The sequence below is a fragment of the Zea mays genome, chromosome 1, assembly GCF_902167145.1.
Source record: "Zea mays cultivar B73 chromosome 1, Zm-B73-REFERENCE-NAM-5.0, whole genome shotgun sequence".
NCBI lineage: Eukaryota > Viridiplantae > Streptophyta > Magnoliopsida > Poales > Poaceae > Zea > Zea mays.
In genome coordinates this window covers 304532230-304542937 of record NC_050096.1, presented here as the reverse complement: position 1 = coordinate 304542937, position 10708 = coordinate 304532230, and positions in this window count along the sequence as shown.

The window sequence follows — 10708 nt, the reverse complement described above, 5'->3', positions numbered from 1 at the left end:
AATAAATGATCTATTGGTTGTCCGTCTTTCTGAAAGCTCTATCTATGAAATTGTTCCCAAGGAGCGAAATTCTAAAACCTGGATACTCTATCTATGAAATTGTTTACAAAATCGTGAAAAGGAGTGATACTCTATCTATGAAATTGTTTACAAAATCGCGAAAAGGAGTGATCGATGGAGTAGATTAGTCCAATTTCGTAGAATCTAGAAGATCTTTGAAATTGTTCCCTAGGCAGCGAAAAAATAGTATGCAGATGATTTTCGGAGTTTAGCAAAAGTATGCAGACGACCGATTGATGGATTGGGGTCGGAGATGGGTTGATTTGGAGAGGTTGTTTTCTTTTATACTTAGGGTTTAGGAAGACTATAATAGGCTAGACCTAAAGTTATATTGAGCTTCTGCTATATTTTAGTTTTACATTCTAAAATCAAATTGCTTTGATTATTTCGGTTTTCGGAAACATGGAATCAAATTTACTAGCGACTAAAACAGTTAATTCAGTTTCAGTCAATCTGGTTTGGTTCTTCGGTTTTAGTTTCTTTGTTAGGTCTAGCATAATAGGCGATAGGCCTAGTTGCAACTGTTGTTTGCCTAAAGACCTTTTTTGTGTTAACATGTCGACAAGTCATGTCCACAACAGATTGGTCGATAAGTATCGGTTCCTGAATTGTTGATGGGTCTATGAGTTGCAGCTTCAATCCAATTGCATGTAGGAAAAGCATCATATGAAAAAAATAAAACCATTAGGTTTCTTTAGTGACTTGGTTTTTATCATTTTCAGTTGGGGGATCCTTCAATTAAAAAAGGATTTAATATCACCTTGGCTACTTTAGAGTATAGTTCTTGCAAAGGAACTAATGTAGGAAAAGACGAGCCTAAGAAAAGTTTTAAAACAAAGCTGAGCCTAAAGAAGAGTTTTGAAACAACAAATGCATCATGTTAACATAGTGCTACATGGTACCATGACCTATAACAATAAAGAAACTAATAGCATATGTGAATCTCTATATTGCTAAGATACAAATCCTCATCGCGTAGCATATCTTAGGTAATTTAACCAAAACACAATCTGCAATAACATGTGTCTAACTCTGTTGTTAAGGTCTAGAGGACCACCACTAATCCTAACATGTCTTGTGGAATTTAATATGTTGAGTCTATTACATTTCGCCTACTAGGTGTGGGCACTGATATTCCCTTTTTCTCTCGCTGTCCAAAGAGGGTTCCGTCGCACCAATCTTAATGTCACTTTTGGACTTGAGGGGTGCTTCACGAGCCACTAGACGTTTCATAGTTGCCTCATGTATCACTAGTTGCTTTTGCCTCTTTTATTGATCACCTTTCTTCTTATTCAGATGGATTTGATCCACAATAACACTATGCTCTTTCTCTTGTCGCGTTTGTCATTCCACATTAGGTCGATGATCCATCTTGACATAAGTATTGGCCCTTGTATATCTTTGTGGCCATGGAGGCGCGACACGATCCACCTATTTGATGACCTTGCAAGCTTATGAGTTGAGAAGTAGGTGTCACATATCATGGTAAAATGAGAATGAGGAATACATAATTGAGATGTCGTGACCATGAAGTCTTCGTCGAGGTCTGGACACTTGAAGAACCTACAACCATAATTGTGTTGAGGCGCATGATTTGGTCATACGCTCACAATCACCTACCATCAACAATGGCACATTGTAGCTCATGCCACTCTAACGATCCCAATAGGTCACATCATGGTGGCTTGGTCCTCCATGATGATATTGTTGTTTGGTAGAAGTGAGATTCTAATCCTTTATATATGTGGTATTGGCACCCCAACAACCTGTATTTTGGAGCAAGACAAGATGAAAGTACCTGACATATCTAGTGGAACACCAGATGTACATTAAACCAACGGTCAACTAATAGGAAGTTCCAACGTCTACCTAACATGGTGTATCCGGTGGCGCATCAAACATATTTGGTGCATTGTGTCATACTAGCGATTTGACAACTTTATCCAATGGTCACTAATTGCATAGTGCATCGGACCTGTTTGGTGCACCATTAGACCTATCCAGTGTACCATCGGACATATCCGGTGAAAACACAGAATGTCGAGTGGGGTTCAAACAACTAGTTTCAAGTGTGGAACCTATATATACCCCCTCAATTGCCTTCAACTCCATCCAAGAGCCAAGAAACATAAGTCACAAGTTAGAGGATCATCTTCTAGCCATCCAAGTCATCCAAGTGCTCTGAAATAGTTACGTGCTTAGCATAAACATCTTTGTGAGAGCTAGAAAGTGTAAAAGAGCTAAGTGAACACTTATGTTGTGATTGAGCTGAGTGCAAAGTGTGGAGAAAAGATATATTTGTGCGTGAAATGCTCCCAAGTGTTGTAAAGCGAGTAAGGGCCTCTAACTTTGTGTGGAGAGCCTTGAGAGACATCTATCTCACCAAATTAAGAAAGATAAGGCTAAGATTGATCTTGGTATTCACTTGAGACTATCTCCAACAGCTTACCCATCCCCATACCTATATTCAAACTCCACTCTGTGAACAGTGCAGTCTACAGTGCAAAACAATGCATATGGGTAAACTTTGGGTAATTTGTTGTAGTCGGCTTGAGTGAGGAAAGGTTGAAGGAGACCTGGTTCTTTGTGAATTCCTCAACTAAGACGTATGTTTCTTTGCAAAACTAAACTTCGATAAACAAATCATTGTGTATCTTATGCTTTCGCTATCCCATTTAGATCTGCATTTTCCTCTTCTAAGTTTATACTTACTTTGCTCTTCATTAATATTCTATTTTGTTGCTAACATATATTCTGCACTAAAGCTTATTAGCAACATAAGCAAGTATTCAACTTTAATTTTATCCCGACATACTTGTTCCAATAGTTAAAATATATATTATTCGGATCAAGTTTTTTTACTTGAGTAAGAATTTTAGGTTTCGCCTATTCACCTCTCTCTAGATGACTTTCAAGGATGATATTATATAATAGAACAAGCATAATTAAACCATATAGAGGCATAATGAAATCACACAACAAACAATCTTAATTACCCAAATCAAGCATACTCAACAGAGACATTTTTTACATTACGCCCAAATAAATGTTCTTCTAGAATTAAAATATTAATCAAGAAAACAAATATGGAGTTGATGACTAATAACTTTATCTATTTCAGGAGATCATCATTATCAAAGTTGAAATCATTAGTCTAATAGGACATCGCTATCAGTGGTGTCATCAACATCCATGGCACTATGACCATATTGTTCAGGAACCTTAGGTGTCTTAGGAAGGGGCTTTCTAGTCTTAGGGTCTACAAGTGCCTCTGAGTTTTGGCATTTCTTCCACTCTTAATACATGTTAAACAAGTGTTTCTTAATGGTATATTGATGAGAGCAGTGCTATTGGTACCTACATGGCTACATCTAAAATAATCTTTGTCAACATGCTCGGAGACACTTGTATCACTCTTTTGGTGTTGACTTTGCCTTTACCTTTTTTTATTTTCATAACCATAGTACTATTACTACTGATCCAATAATGAGGTAGCTTTTTAAAATATTTCCTCTCTAAGCCTTGATTATTGGTGCTCCCATGAACCCTTCATGTGGAGGGGCCTTACCTCCTTCGAGACTGGAAGTTGGTGTACACTTCAGGAATGGGTGCATCACCAACGTGACACTTCTAGTAGTTCTTCATCGTGAGCTTGCTTTGATCCTCAGTACCAAGCAACATGTTGACAAGGTCGCAGTACTTCGTACACTTATTATTGCGGTAGTGTTACTGGAGCACCATATTTGAGGGTGAAAGGTCTAGAGAGTTTTCTCGATCATCTATAGGGTTGTGACTATCTGATCATAGAAGTGTGGCTGAGGTAACGTGGTGGATGACAATGTTGTAAGCCTTCACCAAGTTGAAGTTGAGGAAGCAGAGAGTAGCCCATTCCTATTGTGGTTGTGGAAACATCACATACTTTTGTGAATCGAAGCACTCACACAACTTTTTCCACAATATCAAAGGACCTTTCACATCTAGATACCCCACCTTTAGGTTTGACTGGAGATACTAAGTGAAATTCGCCTAGAGGGGGGTGAATAGGCGGAAACTGAAATTTACAAACTTAAGCACAACTATAAGTCGGGGTTAGCGTTAGAATAAAATCGAAGTCCGAAAGAGAGGGCGAAAACAAATCAACCAAGAAATAAATCGAGTGACACGGTGATTTGTTTTACCGAGGTTCGGTTCTTGAAGATCTACTCCCCGTTGAGGTGGTCACAAAGATCGGGTCTCTTTCAACCCTTTCTCTCTCTCAAACGGTCACCTAGACCGAGTGAGCTTTCTCCTTAATCAAACGAGTCACTTAGACCCCTCACAAGGACCACCACAACTTGGTGTCTCTTGCTTTGATTACAAGTGTTTGAAGAACAAGAATGAGAAGAAGAAAGCGATCCAAGAACAAGAGCTCAAAGAACACGAGCAAAACTCTCTCTCTAGTCACTAAGTGTTTGGAGTGTATTTGGGACTTGGAGAGGCTTTGATTCTTTTGAATTGTGTCTTGTATTGATTGCACTAGCTCTTGTATTGAATGAGATGTCTGAAAAACTTGGATGCTTGAAGTGGTGGTGGTTGGGGGTATTTATAGCCCCAACCACCAAACCAACCGCTGGGGAGGCTGTCTGTCGATGGGCGCACCGGACAGTCCGGTGGGCCACCGGACACTGTCCGGCGCGCCAGCCACGTCACCCAACCGTTAGGGTTCTGACGGTTTCGACCGTTGGAGCTCTGACAGCTTGGGCCACTGGACAGTCCGGTGCCACACCGGACAGGCACTGTTCACTGTCCGGTGTGCCTTCTGGCGCTGCTCTGACTCTGCGCGAACTGTCCACGCACTGTTCACGTTGCAGGCGACCGTTGGAGTCGACCGTTGCGCTTCTTAGCCGTTGCTCCGCTGGCACACCGGACAGTCCGGTGACCCACCGGACAGTCCGGTGAATTATAGCGGAGCGGCTCTCTAGAAACCCGAAGGTGAAGAGTTCAGTCTATACGGTCCCTGGGGCACCGGACACTGTCCGGTGCGCCAGACCAGGGTTCTCTTCGATTTCTTTTGCTCCTTTCTTTTGAACCCTAACTTAGATCTTTTTATTGGTTTGTGTTGAACCTTTAGCACCTGTAGAACATATAATCTAGAGCACCAAAATCATTTAGGAAAAAGGTTTGACCCTATTTCCCTTTCAATCTCCCCCTTTTTGGTGATTGATGGAAACGCAAACCAAAGAAAATATATAAGTGTAGAGTTGAACTAGTTTGCATAAGGTAAGTGCAAAGGTTGCTTGGAATTAAACCAATTTATACTTTTATTAGATATGCATGAATTGATTTCTTTCTTTTAACATTTTGGACCACGCTTGCACCACTTGTTTTGTTTTTGCAAATTCTTTTGGAAAATCTTTTCAAAGTCTTTTTGCAAATAGTCAAAGGTTTATGAATAAGATTGTGAGAAGCATTTTTGAGATTTTAAATTTTCTCCCTCTGTTTCAAATGCTTTTCCTTTGACTTAACAAAACTCCCCCTGGATGAAATTCTCCTCTTAGTGTTCAAGAGGATTTTACCAATTGAAAAAGATCAAATATTTTTATATACCAATTTGAAATATGTCTATTAAAAAATTTCATCATAAGATGCCAATTGAAAACTTCTTTTTTAAAAAACTTTGAAATTGGTGGTGGTGCGGTCCTTTTGCTTTAGGCTTAATATTTCTCCCCTTTGGCATTAATCGCCAAAAACGGAGTCTTTTGAGAGCCCTTATACTTTCTCCCTATTGGTACTAGTAATAAGAGTGAAGATAATACCAAAGTGGAGAGCGGTGCGGAGTGACGGCGAAGGGTAAACAATATCGATAGAGTAGAGTGGAAGCCTTGTCTTCGCCGAAGACTCCATTTCCCTTTCAATATATGACTTAGCATAAGAATACACTTGAAAACACATTAGTCGTAGACATAAAAGAGATGTGATCAAGGGTACATAAATGAGCTATGTGTGCAAAGTATCAATCAAAGTTCCGAGAATCAAGAATGTTTAGCTCATTCCTAAGTTTGGTAAAGATTTTCTCATCTAATGTGTTGGGGGCCTTCGTCTTCTGAAGGTCCTCAAAAACATGATTTAACAATGTTTCTGGAGTGTAATACATGAATAGGTATCTTCGGACTCGGATCAGAACCACAGTGAGGAGAAGCACAAAGAATACGAAGGTTGGTGCAGAGCCGAAGCTATGCGCAAGGGAGCTTTGGCATGATAGCAGAAAAGGGAACCGACTTAAAAGGGAAAAGGCTATTTAGACCTCGATGGATCACTATAGAGTCATTAGCAAATGTAAAGGGCATGAGTGTAATTTTACATGGGCTGCGTCCCGTGCCTATAAATAGATGAACAATGCTCCCGTACTGTTCACGCTGACTTGGCATTTGCTTTTGCATCACGCCCGTACCTTTGCTGTCTATCAAGTCAAAGGTACCAAATGTAATTCAATATTGTTTTTATTTTCTCATGATAATATAATGAAGATGAATTGATAATGCTATATGATTGTCTATGTTATCTTTTGTATTTTACGCGCTTCCTTATATTATCATCATACCTTCGATGTACGAAGGTATGTACTTTATGACCTTCGTCTGAAGATCATTATATCCTAAGGGAAATAATATTTTGAAGGACGAAGGGCATTAATAGTTAACATTCTATGTTGCCTTGTTCTTGATTCATAGCATTTGAGAACAAGTCCCCAACATAATGGTTTGGTAAAGATATCGGCTAATTGTTCTTTGGTGCTAACATAAGCAATCTCGATATCCCCCTTTGTTGGTGATCCCTCAAAAAGTGATACCAAATGGCTATGTGCTTAGTGCGGCTGTGTTCAACGAGATTATCCGCCATGTGGATTGCACTCTCATTATCACATAGGAGAGAGACTTTGCTCAATTTGTGGCCATAGTCCCTAAGGGTTTGCCTCATCCAAAGAAATTGCGCGCAACAATGGCCTGCGGCAATGTACTCGGCTTCGGCGGTAGAAAGAGCTACTTAGTTTTGTTTCTTTGAATCCCAAGACACGAGGGATCTTCCCAGAAACTGACAAGTCCCTGATGTGCTCTTCCTATCAATTTTACACCCTGCCCAATCAACATCTGAATAACCTATTAAATCAAAGGTGGATCCCTTGGGGTACCAAAGACCAAACTTAGGTGTTTGAACTAAATATCTCAAGATTCTTTTAACGGCCCTAAGGTGAACTTCCTTAGGATCAGCTTGGAACCTTGCACACATGCATACGGAAAGCATAATATCCGGTCGAGATGCACATAAATAGAGTAAAGATCCTATCATCGACCAGTATACCTTTTGATCTACGGATTTACCTCCCGTGTCGAGGTCGAGATGCCCATTGGTTCCCATGGGTGTCTTGATGGGCTTGGCATCCTTCATTCCAAACTTGGTAAGTATATCTTGAATGTACTTGGTTTGGCTGATGAAGGTGCCCTCTTGGAGTTGCTTCACTTGAAATCCTAGGAAATACTTTAACTCCCCCATCATAGACATCTCAAATTTTTGAATCATTATCCTACTAAACTCTTCACAAGTAGATTTGTTAGTAGACCCAAATATGATATCATCAACATAAATTGGGCACACAAACAAATCATTTGCAATAGTTTTAGTAAATAGAGTAGGATCGGCTTTGCCGACTTTGAAGCCATTAGTAATAAGGAAATCTCTTAGGCATTCATACCATGCTCTTGGGGCTTGCTTGAGCCCATAAATCGCATTTGAGAGTTTATACACATGGTTAGGGTACTCACTATCTTCAAAGCTGGGAGGTTGCTCAACATAGACCTCTTCCTTGATTGGTCCATTGAGGAAGGCACTTTTCACGTCCATTTGGTAAAGCTTAAAGCCATGGTAAGTAGCATAGGAAAGTAATATGCGAATTGATTCAAGCCTAGCTATGGGTGCATAGGTTTCACCGAAATCCAAACCTTTGACTTGTGAATATCCCTTGGCCACAAGTCGGGCTTTGTTCCTTGTCACCACACCATGCTCATCTTGCTTGTTGCGGAATACCCACTTGGTTCCTACAACATTTTGGTTAGGACATGGAACAAGATGCCATACCTCATTCCTCGTGAAGTTGTTGAGTTCCTCTTGCATTCCCAACACCCAATCCGAATCTCTTAATGCATCTTCCACCCTGTATGGATAAATAGAAGACACAAAAGAGTAATGTTCACAAAAATGTGCGATACGAGATCGAGTGGTTACCCCCTTATGAATATCGTCGAGGATGGAGTTCACGGGGTGATCTCTTTGTATCGCTTGGTGGACTCTTGGGTGTGGCGGTCTTTGACCCTGTTCTTCTTGATCATCTTCTTTTTCTTGATCATTATCATCTCCCCCTTGACCATTGTCCTCCTCTTGAGGTGGCTCATCTTCTTGATCTTCTTCTATGGAGCCTCTTCATCATCTAGCTCATCAAGATCAACTTGCTCTACTTGAGAGCCATTAGTCTCATCAAACACAATGTCACAAGAAACCTCAACTAATCCAGTGGATTTGTTGAAGACTCTATATGCCCTTGTGTTTGAGTCATAACCAAGTAAAAAGCCTTCTACAACCTTAGGAGCAAATTTAGATTTTCTACCTCTTTTAATAAGAATAAAACATTTGCTACCAAAGACTCTAAAATATGAAACATTGGTCTTTTTACCTGTGAGGAGTTCATATGGTGTCTTCTTGAGGATTCGGTGAAGGTAGAGTCGGTTGATGGAGTAGCAAGCAGTGTTGATTGCTTCCGCCCAAAACCGGTCCGGAGTCTTGTACTCATCAAGCATGGTCCTTGCCATGTCAAGTAGAGTTCTATTCTTCCTCTCCACTACACCATTTTGTTGTGGTGTGTAGGGAGAAGAGAACTCATGCTTGATGACCTCGTCCTCAAGAAAGCCTTCTATTTGTGAGTTCTTGAACTCCGTCCCGTTGTCGCTTCTTATTTTCTTGATCCTTAATCCGAACTCATTTTGAGCCTATCTCAAGAATCCCTTTAAGGTCTCTTGGGTCTAAGATTTTTCCTGCAAAAAGAATACCCAAGTGAAGCGAGAATAATCATCCACAATTACAAGACAATACTTACTCCAGTCGATGCTTATGTAAGCGATCGGGCCGAATAAATCCATGTGGAGTAGCTCAAGCGGCCTGTCGGTCGTCATGATGTTCTTGTGTGGATGATGAGTACCAACTTGCTTCCCTGCTTGACATGCGCTACAAACCCTGTCTTTCTCAAAATGAACATTGGTTAGTCCCAAAACGTGTTCTCTCTTTAGAAGCTTGTGAAGATTCTTCATCCCAACATGGGCTAGTCGGCGATGCCAGAGCCAACCCATATTAGTCTTAGCAATTAAGCAAGTATCGAGTTCAGCTCTATTAAAATCAATTAAGTATAGCTGACCCTCTAATACTCCCTTAAATGCTACTGAATCATCACTTCTTCTAAAGACAGTAACACCTATATCCGTAAAAAGACAGTTGTAACCCATTTTACATAATTGAGAAACTGAAAGCAAGTTATAATCTAAAGAATCTACAAGAAAAACATTGGAAATGGAATGATCAGGTGATATAGCAATTTTACCAAGTCCTTTGACCAAACCTTGATTTCCATCCCCGAATGTGATAGCTCTTTGGGGATCTTCGTTTTTCTCGTAGGAGGAGAACATCCTTTTCTCCCCGGTCATGTGGTTTGTGCATCCGCTATCAATGATCCAACTTGAGCCCCCGGATGCATAAACCTACAAAACAAGTTTAGGCCTTGTTCTTAGGTACCCAAACGGTATTGGGTCCTTTCACATTAGAAACAAGCACCTTGGGTACCCAAACACAAGTCTTGGAGCCCTTGTGTTTGCCCCCAACATATTTGGCAACTACTTTGCCTGATTTGTTAGTTAAAACATAAGAAGCATCAAAAGTCTTAAATGAAACATTAGGCTCATTTGATGCAACATGAGTTTTCTTTTTAGGCAATTTAACATGGGTTGGTTGCCTAGAGCTAGATGCCTCATTCTTGTACATAAATGCATGGTGAGAACCAGAATGAGACTTCTTTGTATGAATTCTCCTAATTTTGTGCTCAGGATAACCAGCAGGATATAAAATGTAACCCTCGTTATCCTGTGGCATGGGAGCCTTGCCCTTAACAAAATTAGACAATTTCTTGGGGGCATTAAGCTTAACATTGTCTCCCTATTGGAAGCCAATGCCATCCTTAATGTCAGGGCGTCTCCCATTATAGAGCATGCTTCTAGCAAATTTAAATTTTTCATTCTCTATCTCATGCTCATTAATTTTAGTAGTTAGTTGAGCTATGTGATTATTTTGTTCTTTAATTAAATCTAGGTGATCATGAATATCATCAACATTAACATCTCTACATCTAGTGCAAATAGAAATATGTTCAACAGTAGAGGTAGAGGGTTTGCAAGATCTTAATTCCTCTATCTTAGCATATAAAGTAGCATTCTCACTTCTAAGACAGGAAATAGAATCATTACAAACATTTAAATCCTTAGCCTTAGTAATTAATTTATCATTCTCAATCTTAAGGCTAGAAATTGATTCATTCAATTTGTCAATCTTAGCAATTAAACTAGCATTATCATTC